The following is a 16,360-nucleotide window of genomic DNA, read 5'->3' on the forward strand; positions in this document are numbered from 1 at the left end:
TGTCTGGTTTTGTGGCTGCATATGGGATTGATCCCCAGGTGGAACAGTCTCTAGATGGCCTTTCCTTCAGCCTCTGCTCCACACTTTGTATTTCCTCTTGTTCCCCCTTCTAAGAAGGACTGAACCATCCATACCTTGGTCTTCCTTCTTGAGCTTCATGTTGTCTGTGGATTGTATCATGTCACAACTTATAAAAGCTCTCAAGGGCTTTCTGTCTGAACTGCTTTTTGTTTTTGTTGTTGTTTGCTTGTTTTGTTTTGTTTTGTTCATGAAGGTGAGGGTGGGGTGCCACAGAAACCTTAAATGTCTCTCATCCTCAGTTATGATTCTTCAGTCAATACCACTGCAAAAGAAGTGTCCTTGCTCTTAAGAGCCAGAGGCAGCACAGACCACAGGCATCATCCACACAGCTTCAGGCAACAGCGTGGTTAGCTGTACGTATTCTCCATCTTCAAATGGAATTATGTCAAGGGTCATAGGATGAGATTTTCCTTTATTGTTTAGATGGGCTCAAAACCCATTTCTAATGCCTCTATAAGATCTTGAGAAATGGGGAGAACGCTGCTGGAAGAGGGGGACACAGAGAGAGACCAAAGTCAGGCAGCCAGGTATCCTGGTGGTGTGTAAACCATGGAAAAGTAGCGAAGATTCACCCAGAGCATCTAAAGAAAGAAAGACCCTGCTGTTAGCTGCTGTCTGTCTGTGAGCAGAAATGTTTTAAAGTCACCACCACATTTATGGTATTTTTTTTTAATTAGGAAAGCTCTTGGAAGCCAATGCATACATTTAAAGAAACAACAGATGGAATACAACAAGCCAAATATCTTATCAACTAATGATAATATTACCTTAAATAATGGAAAAGAGCTTGCTTTGAGAGACTGCAAAAGAAATGTCATTCTTTCAGGATTAGTCATTGCTGCTTTAGTGCTAAGCCACCCTGGTAAGAAGGGAAGGACAGGAATATTTGGGGGAAGCCAGCATAGGAACTGAATCACATGTACTGTTCTGGGTCTTGGGGAGGTCGCAGAAATCACACACCGCGGTTGCCAGCGAGGGTCTGAAACTGTCTTCCTGAGGAGCTTGCAGCTTTATGAGCAGATCTGACTGTGTTAAGACAGGTTTTGTGACTTGATCTGAGAGGCTGAGAAGCCCGGGGCGCAAATATACTACCGATTGTGACTGTGGAAGCTAAAGGGTTAAACGTGGAGAAGTTATCCTCTGGGGCTGAGGCTGGAACTCTGAACTTATTTTGAGATATTTTTTAGTACTTGAAGGGTGCAGTTGCTACAAAATATAGCTGAAGCTTGTCTTAGTTAGGGTTTCATTACTGTGAAAAGACACCATGAACACAGCAATTCTTATGAAGGAAAACATTTAACTGGGGTTGGCTTATGGTTTCAGAGGTTTAGCCCATTATCATGTCCATTATTGTCATGGTGGGAAACATGGCAGAGTGCTGGCAGGCATGATGCTGGAAGAGTTATGAGTTCTACATCTGGATCCTCAGGCAGCAGGAGACTGCCACACTGGGAATAGCTTGAGCATAGGAGACTTCAAAGTTCACTCCCACCATGACACACCCACTCCAACAAGGCCACACCTCCTAATAGTGTCACTCCCTGTGGCCAAGCATTCAAACACATGAATTTATGGGACCCATTCCTAGTGAAACCACCAAAAAGCCTGCAGTAGCTCTGGGGTTGTGCCTATAAAGTTGCCAATAATATTACTCCTTTGAGAAATATGAGAGTGTGTTCCTGTGAGCCACTGCTCATGCTTGCACCGACTGATTGATGCAGAAGCTTGTTTAATGTGGCTTCTTAGACACTTCATTTATTCTGTCGCTAGTTCGTGTATCATTACAACGTGCTATAGCTCATGCCTGAGCAAGCTTCTCTAGCACACAGATGGGTTCCCACAGTCATGAGTGTAGGAATGCTAGAGAGAACTGCACTAAGTGGGGAACACTTTCAACACAAGTCCATTGACGAACACGACCAATATGTAAATACTGGCACAGAAGGGGCTTTGGAAAGAACACTCCTTTACCCTTCGGAGAACAACTAATGTCAGGCAGAGAGCACTTTCATTTACCTCAGGCATGATAGTGCCACTAATCTTGGTTTGGGGACTTAGAAACATATTTTAGGTAATAAGCAAATTGCAAAGATGAAATCTACCAGTGACAAAAGTTAATTTACTTCTTAGGCTGTGTGGGATGCAAAGAAAATTGATCCTGTTGTACTTTGGAGTGATCTCAACAACTGCATGAGGTCACATTCCGGATCAGGGGGAGTTGTCTCAGCACCCGAGACCTGAAACAAAGCAATCTGTCCAGAGTATGAATGGGGACCTTCAAATTTGTGAGCCAAAATATTTTTTTCTTATTACCTTGTTCACCTTAGCTTTTGGTTACAGCATCAGAAATCTAAGAGAAACATTAAAATGATGCTGTGTGTTTTTTTTCCTTCCTTAAAAATAGACTCTTTTCTCACACAAGATATCCTGATTACAGTTTCTCCTCCCTCTACTTTTCCCAGTTCTTCCACACCTCCCCTCCCCTATGGATTCATCCCTTTCTGTTTCTCATAAAAGAATGGGCTTCTAAGAGATAAGAACAAAACAAAACAAAATATAATAAGCAAAACCCATCATACATAAGTTGGACATGATAGTCCAACAGGAAGTAAAGGTCCCAAGAGAAGGCACAAGAATCAGAGACCTACTTGTTCTCACATCCAAGGGTGATGGCTGTATGCTCCTATGTATTTTCCACTATTTTTACCTTTTTAATTGTTTGTTTTTGCTTTTTTGTCCATTCCTTTTTGTTCTTTTGAAACATAATATATTTCAAATTTTCTTTATAGCCAGGCTGGATCAGAACTCATAATGACCTCCCAAGAGATCGCATAATAGATATGTATCAACGTGCTCCACACATTATTTATTCCTAATTAAGAAAACAAATTGCTTTACTTTGAAAAAGCTGTACACTAGGTGAGGAAATCCGTGGTTTAATTGTGGTCTGGGCATTTTTGGTGCTATAGTAAGGAATATGGTTGGTGCATTGCTGAAGAAAATGTTCGCACTCTTATGGGCAACACACATTGGACTCAGTGGTTTAAAAAGTAGTTGGGTTGCTTGGGGAGGAAGGGTGAATCTGAGAGGAGTAGAGAGAGGGGTAAATAATCAAAAGATGCTGGGCCAGAGAGATGGCTCAGCGGTTAAGAGCACTGACTGCTCTTCCAGAGGTCCTGAGTTCAATTCCCAGCAACCACGTGGTGGCTCACAACCATCACAGAGGGATCTGATGCCCTCTTCTGGTGTGTCTGAAGACAGTGACGGTGTAGACAGTGTACTTTTATACATAAAATAAATAAATCTTAACAAATGAAAAGACCCTGTATGAAATTCTCAAAGAACTTATAAAAATGGGGGAAAATTAGGACAAGGGAGCAGGGGGCTCTTGTCTGGGTTTCTGCAGCCACATCTTTGCTCAAGGGCAGCGTCTGTGACAGAGAAGGGGTCATGCACTGGAGATTCTAGTTCACCTTCCACCTGCTGAACTGCAGACCAGTAACACACTATGCTGTCCCCAAACAAAGCAAGAGATAGACAATGGGACCCAAGCTTCCCCTACTCCACACCCAATTCTTCTCCCTCCACCTCCCCTTCCTCACCCCCCCCCCATTTGTCTGATAATACCCTCTTAAATGTTTTGGCTGATCTGAATGAGTGTGCTCCCAAAGTCCCTCTGTCTACCTGGAGAAAAGAAGGGTGAGAGACCTCTAGAGGCTTGAGACAGGGGCAGCTTCATGGGAAAGGTCAATGCTCCTGATATTAGACAGGTTAAGTATCCCTTATCCAAAATGCTTAGGAATAGAAGGGTTTGGTGGCAATTTTGTGGACATGGACAAAACAAGTTAACAATGGGTCTGAGTAAACATGAAAATAACTTAGGTTTCCTATGTAAATTATATACATATCCCGAAATTAATTTTATACAATATTCTCAGTGCTCCTGTATTCCCACTGAGAGCCTTCCTAAGAGGCCAGGGATAAAAAATTTCACTAGTGGTCTCACATGGATGCTCAAATTTTTTTTTGACTTGGAAACATTTTGTATCTAGACAGATATACGTGTGGAATGCTCAGTCTACACTAGGAGTCATATCAGGAGGTGTGACTAGCAAGGGTGTCATGTGGGTTATTCTTTCTAGGGGAATAGTGTGAGGGGTATATGAAGACCAGAATGTGTCTCATTGACATAAACACCACCACATCACTGACCCCAATACCTCAGACCCATGGGAATGGCAAGACCTACCATTCTTCCTAATAGAGATGGTGACAGTATGTGCAAAACATATTGACTACAGCTTTCTCCTCCACCACCCTCCCCCATGACTGCAGCCCGAGACTGCTCTCCTATGTCGAATGCCCACACTACTACTCCTTAATCTAACAACAGTTAGTTAGATTAGCTAACTGGCCTCCTCCGTGGACAATATGTATTAACCTATGTCCTTATGCAGCTATATGTAATAAATGTGCTCTTTCCAGGATTCTAGTGTACCCCTATCAGGTCAATCCCAAAGCCATGCATGTCTTGGCAGAAGAGAATCTGGACTATGGCTTTGGTTTCCGTGATTTGACCTATTGACCCTGTTTGGTCTGTATAGTAAGACGACAAAGCCCAGCCTCACCTTCAGCGCTCAAGAAAGCAAATGGAAGCAGATCATCAGTTTTTCATCAGCAACTCTTGGGTTGATTTAGAAACACACGCATATACATCTCTTACACACACAACACTCACAAGAAGGTGGAGATAAAAATGAAAAGGAATGAGGTAGGGAAGAGTGATTGTTGATACAGAAAACAAATGTTTGGAATCAGTGGCAACGCAGACTAACAGTGATTGCCTGCCTCTCACAGAACAGAAGCAGGAAGCCCAACTCACTTCAGCAAAAGCTGATAGCAAATAACATTGGAGATGCAGCAGGGGAGCTAGGCCACAGTGAGAGACCAGAGCCTCGGGCCAACCAACTTTAAAGATTATCAGAATCCAGCCCTTTCAGTCAAGGCCAAGAGACAACAGGAAATAACAGGAGGGCAAAGAAAAGAAGGTTAGGATATTAGAGGATAGACTGGAAAGAGAGGAGGTGGGAAAGAAGTCCAGTCAAAGAACAGCAGAAGTAGGGGCGGGGAGCAGAGTGGGGACAAAAGAGAACTGAAAATGGGTGTTATAAAGCTTGACTTTGTTTTTGGTGAATTTGGATGTTAGGAACTCCAGAGCATCTGGGGAAGTGGGTGTTCGAAACCAGCGTGCTCAAGAAGAACACAAAGTTATAAGATAACGTGCCTTCTATAGTGAGGACACAGATGGCAACTATGGTGGTTTAAATGAGAATGACTCATAGACTCCTAGACTCCAATACTTTGTCCCCAGTTGGGAAGGGTTAGGTGTGGCCTTGTCGGAGGAGGCATGTCACTGGGGACATATTTGAGGTTTCAAAAGATTCATACTGATTCCAAGGTTCTTTCTCTGTCTCCTAGTTTAGTATGAAGGTGTGAGCTCTCAGCTACTGCTCCAGTGCCATGCTTGGCTGCCTGCTGCCAGACTCTCCTCTGATGGCCCTGGACTCTAATCCCCAGGAAACAGTAAGCCTCAAATAAACACTTTGTTTTACAAGTTGCCTTGGTTGTGATGTTTTATCAAAGTAATAGACAAGACAAGGATATGTCACACTTGCTTCAAAGAACTACTTTCTTCCAAACATATTCTGTAGTGCAGGACAAATTTCTCTACAGAGACTAACAGTACATGAACTGGTTAACCTGTTTGTGCAGACCTTTTGGAGTTGAGCCATAATAACTTGACCTGGTTATTGTTGGCATCATCAGTTTTGAGACAGAATCCTTGGCTCTCTTGATACACTTGCAGGTAAATAGTTTATAATCTTGTAGTAAATTTTCACTCCACAGACAGACAGTCTTTCCTGCACATGGGCCAAGTACACACACTATATCAATTCTGCTTTGGTGACCCAAATAGAAGAAAAAACTTAAAACCTGTTAGAATTGCTTGTACTTTAGTGCCAGGAGCCTCCAAATCATATGACCAAGTGTGCCCCACTACCTGCAAACAGCCACAGAAGAGCAGGCTCAGAGAACAGCAAGGGTCACCCTTCTGTTTCCAAATCTGAACTGCCTTGAGGTACCTTGTGTTCTTCCATGCTTATGTGTTTAGGTCTGCAGGTCTCCTGAGAGCTCCAGGGAGTTGAGAAACCACAATTTGCAATGTGTGTGTGTGTGTGTGTGTGTGTGTGTGTGTGTGTGTGTGTGTCTTTTGCTGGAATTTCCAGCCCCAATAAACCCATATAAAAACACACAATCCAGTTGTTATAATTATAAACTATAAGCCTAGATTGGGCAGATCTAATAGTATACTAACTTATTCCCCAGCTATAAGACCCTTTACATCCTGTGGCTCTGGTTCATCATGGCCTCCTCTTCCTCTTCCACCATGTCTCCTTCCCTTCCTTTTCTCCTCCCTCTATCTGCCCCCACTCTCAAAGACCTCCCATCCACCTTTTTCCCTCTACTGCCCAATCACAGGCTTTAGCCTTTATTGGCCAATTGAAAATAGGGAGAAGGTTCACATTAAATCACTTGAGTACACAGTCAACTGCTTGTCAGGGCAAGTCCTCTTGAGGAAGCAGAGAGAGAGAGAGAGAGAGAGAGAGAGAGAGAGAGAGAGAGAGAGAGAGAGAGAGAGAGAGAGAGGGAGAGGGAGAGGGAGAGGGAGAGGGAGAGGGAGAGGGAGAGGGAGAGAGAGAGAGAGAGAGAGAGAGAGAGAGAGAGAGAGAGAGAGAGAGAGAGAGAGAGAACAAGGTTGAGCAACAGGTATGGGCAGAAGCCAAGTGTCTTGGAGGTGCACAACTGAACTTATCATTGGACATGTGGCAGGTCCCTGGTGTGCAGTGGCCTCCTGGAAAGAGGCAATTTCAGGGCTCCAGGGCAGAGGTGCCTGACCTTGGTCGTGCCTGGACTCAGTACCCAGGGAATATCAGGTGCAGCTGTACTTGGGGACCAAAGAGTAGCCGTTCCTGTCCAAGATGCCTCAAGTCTGAGCCCCAACCTCAGCTGCTGGATGTGGACCCCACTGAAAGGGAGGCAGGCATGCCAAGACTGAAGGTGAAATAGCCTGAGCAACTCATGCCCCCCCACTGCCAAGTCAAGATCAGAAGTTGCTGCTCTTGTGCAGTCCAGAACATACTAGTTGCCTGTGTGCAGTGTGGGTGTGCACGCACCATGTAGGACAAAGTGTGTTCACTATGTGTCACTTGTGGGGATGCAGGAGTGTGTGTGTATGTGTGTGTGTGTGTGTGTGTGTGTGTGTGTGTGCTTCTTTTGAATGTGTATCTCTGGTGTGTGGGTGGGTGTGCTCCTATAGTAGGGCACACACCTTGTATCCTGGATCAGGTGCTCCCAAACCACTTGTTGAAAATCAACACAGCTTGTCTTTTCATATACAGAAAATCCATTTTAGTGTGGCTTCCTTGCTCTCAGAGAATTTTACAGCTGAAGATCAGTGGCTTGAGTTTGGGCTTCAACTTAAAGATTCCTCAACTGAGATTTCATTCTGAAGATAGACAAGTGATTTCCCTTCGGTGAGCTCACTTTACAATAGAATTTGCCTTGGGACTGGGACTTTGACCTGTTTGTTTCTGGCTCTCTTTGCAAGGCGGTGAGTTTTCCTGGCATTCATAGCTAAAGTGCTGTGTGTGTGAAGCAGTCTGGTTTATGGGGGCAGTAATAGTCTGTCTGGTTGATGTAGCCAGTGTTTGCTTCAAAAAGATAGGTTTTGCCAAGGAAGTGCATGACACACTAAGTCTGTGCACAGTGGTACGGTCCTGCCATGACAAAACAAACCAAACAAGCAAACGAACAAAACCCATAAGGTCACTGGCCATCTTTTCCCAGTATTAAAATACATCCTTCTAGTAAATGTAGAAAGCAGAATTTCATGGAGCCAAACATCTCTGGGTTTTCTTGCATCCCGAAACTCCGAGTGTGATTACATAATACTGTGTGCAGCCGAATGGTCCTGGAGAGGATTTCAAGTAGTTGTGGTCTTGGTCCCCAATGATGATAGGCTACAAGTTAACTGCTCAATCTCCAAATCACACATTACGCATTCTATAAATCCCTGTGGGTTGGCAAAGAATTCTGGGATATGTTTTCTCCCTTCTTCAGAGACAGGATAGAAAGATTTGGCTCTTAAAAAACCAAAACAAACAAAACTTATTATATGCTATTAGACTACTGTTGAAGAAGCATGAGGTTTGGCAGAAAATTCAGAACTTTACTCAATGACTCAAAGATTTCTCTTGAGTACAGAAAGGGAAGAAATAATTCTCAGAGGTGTGTTTCTGCAGGAAATTCTGAAACATAAGGTTTCAGAGCTGATCTGGTTGCATCTGCTACAGTAAACCAGTATCTCGGTCCCTATATTCAACATAGAAACAGAGAAGAGTGGTTAATACTTGGACATCACCTGGTGCCCTTCTTACAAACATGGACTGGATTAAGAGAAAAAGTATTAAGAGAAGCTCAAGGTGACTGAGGTTGTAGACTTTTCTAGAAACTATCTGGCGCTTTGTCTACGAGTTATTGTTCTACAGAGATGAATGGCCTCACATATGGTAAATAAATGGAATTCAAACCCTACTGTGGGAAGAAGAGGCATAGTTCAAGCTAAGGCGTGGTAGGCATTGCCATGGATTTTGACTGAATGTCTTGGGAAATCTTCACCAAGAAGCAAAGGACATACCCTCCACTCTTAAATTAGGTTTGATGAATGAATGCAGATATTCAAATTTAGTACCATTGTGTGGAAAGGTTTAGAAAGTGTTATGGAATTTTCTTTGAAAGCAATCTGTCAGACCCCACACTGGCAACTGTTTCCCTATGGGTGATGGTACCTAGGCAAAGCAAACTATTTGCTGTAAGTCCTGGCACACTCAAGCATTGTAGCTGGGGGGACAGAAATTTGAATAGCTGAGCTTTCTTTTAGGCTGAACAGTCTTCCAAATTGTTTAGTGGAACTTTAGGAAGAGGTCTAAGCAATGCATTTTAAGTAATAATTTATTAACTCTGGAATCTATTAAATATAGAATTAGTTGTTATGTCAGAATATGCTGACAGCTGTCTGGACTCAAGTTCTGGCTCTCCCTCTTGCAGTCCATACAAAGAGTTGCTCACCTAATTTAATTGAATCTCCAGTCCTCTCGTGCAAAAACAACGATGATGACCCATATTGTGATGATTAAATAAGCGATACGAACATTGGTTGAGACCGTGTCTGGCATATATTAAGAGCTGAATCAATGCTGGCTACAGTTATTCAGACTATATTTTCTTTCTGTCCCCTGAAATAACAACTTCCTGAGGCTGTTTTGAAGGGCTAGCGAAGCTGTGTTCTGTAAAGACATTCTAAAAGAGATAATTAAATCTGGTAAATAATAACTTGGAAAATTTGAATCTTTTCGGCTTTCAAGTTCAATTGCTTGTCATATAAGAAAATAGAATAGAAAAAAAAAAGGTGATTTTATTTTTTTCTAATTTGAAGCCCAGTAAAATTGGTAACAATTTCATGATGAGAAAACACGGTGAGATATTCAGCAAGTGACACGCCAGCTTATGAATTCTGGGAAGGCATTCACTCTGTCATTTCTTCACTCCTTAAATACTTTTATAGTCCCCATCCTGCCTGGAGCCTGCTTAAGAGAGTGTTTAATTCATCCGAACATTTCGGGTACTCTCCAGAATGAGGAACACACAGAAAGCACAGTAACTGCTTCTTCAGTGAGCCAGTGCTTTAAGTCAGGGAAGCTCTGCAGAGAGCCCAGGACAGTTTCTCAGAAGAGGTTTACAGTCTACAGGGATCTTTTAAAATGGAGAGTGTTGATAGAAATTTGAGAGATAGCAATGGCCAGTTGGTTAGGAGATATTTGCTACTGAATGCATAGTTTATCCTGCCCCCTCTGTTGGGAAGGTGTACTCTGTTGGGAATGGCCAATGGAGAAGTGCAGATCAGTCAGGAATTGGGATGGCAGGTGAGTTAGGTGGTGTAGCAGGGCTACCTTGGATGGCTTCAATAGGCTCTGGAGTGCAGAGTCTGTCTCTGCTTCTTAGTGATCTGGTCCTGGAGTTATCAGAAGAGCGGCGATGAAGAGTGGACCACAGCAAGAGGAAGCCCCGAGGAGGAGGTTGATGGTGGTTGGTTTCATTTTAGAAGCATCCTCCAAGGGCTATTGTTCCTTATTTCCAGGAGTTGTGAGGGATAGTATTTCCAGGGTCAGTGAGGTCCAAGCATCACATTACAGAATGTTAGGCAGCACAGGGATGAGAGAAAGAGGGAGTGTCACACAGCGCAGGGCCAGTGTGTGCTGGCAACAGGCCAGGCTTGTGGATAAAGGCGTGCGATAACAGTAGTTCTCACTTAAGAAAAATACTGTTTGCTCTTTAAGTGAAAATAAACCAATCCTGGAAAAAGAGACAAAACTGGAGGGGAGGGGAACCCAGGCTTGCCTTTCCCCATGCCTCAAAAGCTCTCTGTAAGCTCTCTGCTGCAGAGCTCCAGAGGAAAGCAACTAGGAACGGAAGCTGCCTGAACGTAATGGCTAAGGCTAAGCCTGTGTGTTTAGGAGAGATGGGAGAGCGTGTCTTCTTCCCTTTGTCTCTTTGGAGCTGGCTATAATTAATGTAGAAGAGTTAGAGACATGTATGCATAAGGCACACACACACACACACACAGCAAAGTGTAAAAAAAAAACAGCTTGTGTTTTATCTCTGTGGTATTGAACAGAGATGCTGGGGTCTTCATTTCCTATGTCGGTGCTCTTCTCATTAGACTGGGGAAAACAGCAGAAGAAAAATCGCAGCAAGACCATCCTTTGTGTAGCAGGAGCACTGCAGTCTTCTTCCGTGGCGTTGCCTGGGAGTGTGGGGTTCGGTGGAGCGCTGAGGCCTGTAGAACTCGGTCACCCGGGTAGCATGTGAACCTTCAGCAAAGATCCACTGAACACGTTTGTGCATTCACTATGTGAGCAGCAGATGAACTAGATGAGGGTGTCTTCCGTCAGCAGGACAAGATCTAAAGACGCAGCCGGTTCATTTTAGAATAGGATAAATATTTTGAAGACATGGGGAGGAGAAGAGAGCAAGCCAGGATAGGGATGGAGATGAGTGAGGCCTGCTTAGGGGAGCTTGGAATGGGTTTCTGAAGCATTAAGATTGGGCCTGAGGCGGGCAGCAAGGATGAAAGAATCCAGCTAAGCTAAAAGCTGGCGGTAAAATATTACAAGCAGATATTGCAACTAGTACGTTTTCAATGCATACTGTCAAGCCCTTGAAAAAAATCAAGTACTGACTAAAAAACATATTCACATGGTTTTATGTAAAATTTATTTTAATGTCTGAAAAAACAGTACTGACAAAAATGTATAATTTTAAGCAAAAAATGTTTAAAATCTTTACATTTATCTTTGTTTTGCAAAATAAAGTCGTTTAAAAAAAAGTCAAAATAAAATGGAGAAAGTAAAGTGTAAAAAAAAAATATATTACAAGCAGAAAAGAAAAGTAGTAATGGTTGGGAGGCAGTCCCCAAGCAAAGGAAGGAGCTGGTGAGCCTGAGGTAGTCAATGTAGCTGAAATACAGTCAGAGGAGCTGTGATGAAGGCCAGTGTACTCAGTGTTTGCAATGTAACAGGTTCTCTGACTGGTCATTTAAATTACCATCTTGGCCTGTTTCTGAACTTTGTGAGTCAGGAACCAGGCAAAGATTGGGTGACAATTATTTTTTTTTTTTTTAGCTAGGCACTTCATTGGACTCAGTAAGTTGGGTCTATTGGGACATGTGCAATGCCTTATTCACTTGGTTGTCTCCTGATTTGGTGTGAGATATTGTGTTGATGTAGCTGGATCATGGTTTCCAGCACTTGGTTCAGTGTTCTTGGTGCTTCTGTGTCTGTTTTGGATGAAAGGAACACTGAATTTGGTGGAATCAGACCAAAGCAGGTTGACCTTCATTGTGCACGTGGTTCTCTCCCATTCTGTTAAAGGTCTCAGTGTAACAACTCATTTTTCCCTGTCAAGAAATGACTCTGTCAGCCTTAGGACTTGAACGACAATACTGTTCTTTCTTGGTACTCTATCGTGGTTTGAATAGGTATGCCCCACCATAGTTTCATATGCTTGGCCTGTGGGAATGGTACTGTTAGGAGATGCGGCCTTGTTGGAGGTAGTGTGTCACTGTGGAGGCAGGTTTTAAAGTATCCTATGCCTAAACCCCACTCAATGTTGAATCCCAGTCTTCTCCTGGCTACCTTCGGATTAAGATGTAGAACTCTCAACTCTTCCAGCACTATGTCTGCATGTCTGCTGCCATGCTTCCCACCATGATGATAATGGAATGAACCTCTGAAAGCATAAGCCAGTCCCAATTAAATGTTTGCCAAAGAGTTGCTGTGGTCATGGTATTTTTTTTTTTTTTACAGCAAGAAAACCCTGACTCAGACAGACTTAAGTTGGACAACCTTCCAGACTGCATGAAGTCATCTTAGGTAAATCTTTTTGTACCAACATGCATATCCTGTTGATTCTGTTGTCCTGAAGACCTTTAACAGAGCTGAGGTGAGTAGTGTGGAGAGCTGGTGAGGTGGCAGTCCAAAGATGGCGCTTGGGACTCTGGCCTAGTCTTGTGACTAGCACCTGACTTCCTCCTGCCCCCAAAATTAGCCACTCCCATCACGCGAGCTGCGCAGGCGCACCCATGACTTGAGGTCAGGCCAGATGATGCGAACCTATGAACTGCAGCCACGCAACATGGACTGAGGAGGTGGAGTTGAGAGAGGATAAAAGGGACTGCGCTTGGGTGCGGAGAGGGAGAAAGAGAAACAGAGAGACAGAAAGGAGACAGAAAGATTTTCATAGCATGCTGTAAGATTCCTAAATAAACCGCTTTGAGAAGAACGCTGTGTCATCGCTCCTTTTCTGCTGGTCAGAGACAGTAGCGACAGAGTAGGAGCCTCAGCTACTCATAGAAAGCTTGCATATAGGCCCTTATAGGTTCTCCTCTCCTGCCATGGTTTCTTCCCTCCACAGCTGCATACCACAGGGACATCTTCTTCAGAGGTGGCATTTTCCAGACACAAGGCAGAGCCTGCATTGCTTATTTGGGACCTAACTAGAAATCAACTGTTGCAGAAATATTAAAAAACAACTTAACCTTTTATCCCGCACTTTGCCGGCTCCCGTGGGGCCATCTGGCACTACAGGGATCTCCCACTTGGTGCTCCATGCTGCCTCTATTAACTAAGGCAAGATTCACTCCACTGCCCCTGCTGTTTCTGTCCCGGGTGGATACGACTGTCCAGGTGTGTTCCTTTTCTCTACCGCCTGGTACAAACATGACTCACATCCATTAACTTATCAAACAGGTTTATATGTTGCATTCTCAATCCACAAACCCTCTACACAATAAGCTTCCAACCAGCAGGCAAAGATATAAACTGTCCATCTATATGAGACAAATAGACCCATAGAAACCTTTAGAAATAATCATAACAAGCTCAAGCTAGAGATGCACCAAGAGGAACATACATTCCATGTAGCCTCCTCACTCTCTGCCTACCACCGCCTCTTCCGCTCCTTCAGCCCCTTTCCTCACCTACCTCTCCACTGTCCAATCATGTATCACCTTAACATCTACCCACAACCAACTACTGTCATCTCTGTCATATCCATGGTAGTTAAGGCAAAGAATGTAGGGACCATATTTTATAAGTGCTACAGACCAACCAGTTCATGTACGAGATATAGCAGACAGACAGACAGGCACACACACACACAAACACACACACACACACACACACACACACACACACACACACACCATAATATATCAAACTATGATAACAGAAATAGCTAATAATAGACCATCGGTCTTACTGTGTACCACAGTGGGATTCCTAATTACAGGGTCCAGGTCAGTGACTTCTAACATTCTTTCAGCCATTAATGAAGAACTCTCTGTTGAGTGCATAGTGGTGTGGGTAAAAACTAGAACGGTTCCCTGAGCAGTTTCTCAATGGGGCACATATGGTAACTGTGCTGGACAAGTTTCACATTGCAAAGGACTCTGCAGAACTGCTAGCTCCTCCCAGCCTCTTGGCAGTAAACGCCATACCTCTGGTCTCTATTGGTTGCTCCTCACTGGAATAGGAGGGAGAAGCTGCACCCCTGCTCTCCAGTCATAAACCCATCAGAAAATACTCTTGTTCTCTGCATATGTTTCCCTGCCCCAGCAGGGTGGCTCTTTGTGTTTCTAGTCCCTTGCTACCTGTTTAATCCCAGAAACTATTCAAATGGCACTGTGACATAGCTGAAGTCTTAAAGATGTGAGATGCAGCCAGGATCCTGCCAGGCAACTTCCTTCCTTTGTTTCTATCTTACAAAAGAAGCCAGGCTTTCAGGGCCTTCTCACAGCTTCATAAGAAAGATTTACTGTGACAACATTAAGACTTTCAGTAGATGTGGTTTTGTGTGCTGACATTATAGGCCATGTTTCAGGGAACAGACAACCCTCGGTCCTCCATCCATGGGCAGCAGTAGTACTTTGAATGGGTAACAAAGAAAAGCCTATTGGAAGCCCTGTGTGGCTGACTCTAATGACATTGACATGAAAATAGAATTTTAAGAAGTTTGTTTTTCTGGCCAAATAAAGACCCTCAGAGGTTCTTTTTCCCTCCTATTTTCCAAAGATGCATAGAGTTGTGGTCTTTCTTCAGCACTGACAAGTAAACCACGCAGTAAGTAAATGCTCTTTGGAAGAGAAGAGCAGCTTAGGGACTTTGTGAGGAAGTGTTAGTTAACATCATCATGTTTCTCTTAAATTTGACAGTAATTGCTTGAAATAAAGATATTTCAGCAAAATAATCAAGTACTATTGTGTGATCCATTTTATATTTTGTGTTGCAGTAGACCATTGTATATTGTTTTAATTAGTTTTATTATGTGTTCTTAAAGTGTGTGTTCTTAAAGTGTATATACACACACATATGCACATACATATATACACATGTATATGTATGTGTATGTGTATGTATATGTATATATTGATGTTTGGTACATATATACATACAGTGAAATGGTTACTTGTAGATTGTCCTGAAGCTGTTTGTATTTTAATGTTAATTCCACTTCCCTAAGAAGGGCTGCCCAGTCACGTTTTCAAAAGGTGACATCATCTGAACCTTCCCATTTTAATTAGTAAAATCAAGGAAAGCCAGTGACTGGGTGGGGAGAAAGAGGTGAAGAGAAGGCAGATGTCTAAGAGGTCAGAGGACAAGGAGAATTTGTGGCAACATGGAGGTTCCCAAGGACCAGTTAGACCCAGGTGATATTAATTGGCAATAGATAGCTATGAACATTAAGGATTTTATAGGTCTATATCTCATATAGAAGGGCAGTTTGTATTTTTGTCTATTTGATATAATCTTGTTGTGTAGAGAGTTTGTGGACTGAGAGTTGAATATACAAACCTGTATGAAAAGCTATCAGGCTGCAGAGTTGTATTTATTTGGGATTTTGGGGTAGAGAAACATCCTGGCACAGAGGCAGAGAACAGGCAGTAGAAACCCACCAGGGAAGGGAACAGAGTGAGATCTGGGTGGCGGCTTGGACTGGGTGCACACGGCTCGGTATCAGGGCCAGGAAAGAGATAAACCGTTTTTGTTTTTTTTTTGTTTTTTTTTTTGTTTTTTTTGTTTTTTTTTTTTTTTTAATATTTACTGCAGCAGTTACTTTTCTTGGGCAAATGAACAACATATCTAATACAATTCCCTATTGTTTTAGGTGTGCACCTAAAATATATTCTTTCTGTGAATTTTATGTTTCTTATATTATTAACCATACTCCCTGTCCTATATTTTGGCTTCTGTTACTGTGATAAAACACCATAACCAGAAGCAATCTGTGGAGGAAAGGAGTCATTTTAGCTCCTATCATGTAGGGAAGTCAGGGCAGGCACAGAAGAAAGGATCAGGAAGCAAAAAGGAACCGCAGTAGAGGCTATGGAGGGGAACTGCTTACTGGCTTGCTCAACTTGGTTTTCTCTATGCAACTCAGGACTATGTGCTGAGGGGTACCACTGCCCACAGTGGGCTAGGCCCCCCAAATCAATCATCAGGAAGATGCCTCAGACTTGCTGACAGACTACTCTGATAGCAGCATCTTCTCAGTTGAGTCTCCTTTTTAAAATGACTCCTTTTTGTGTAAAGTTGACATAAAC

General features: G+C 43.1%; 1 long non-coding RNA gene across 1 annotated transcript in view; it reads right to left on the reverse strand.

Annotated features, from left to right (window-relative positions):
* Positions 1–482: 482 nt before the first annotated feature.
* Positions 483–16,360, reverse strand: part of LOC308417334 — a 178,276-nt gene continuing 162,398 nt past the window's right edge. Inside the window, exon 4 of the long non-coding RNA XR_013974942.1 lies at positions 483–662. This is a non-coding gene — a long non-coding RNA (uncharacterized lncRNA). The remainder of the gene's footprint in view (positions 663–16,360) is intronic.

The sequence above is a fragment of the Micromys minutus genome (genome assembly GCF_963924665.1).
Source record: "Micromys minutus genome assembly, chromosome: 2".
NCBI lineage: Eukaryota > Metazoa > Chordata > Mammalia > Rodentia > Muridae > Micromys > Micromys minutus.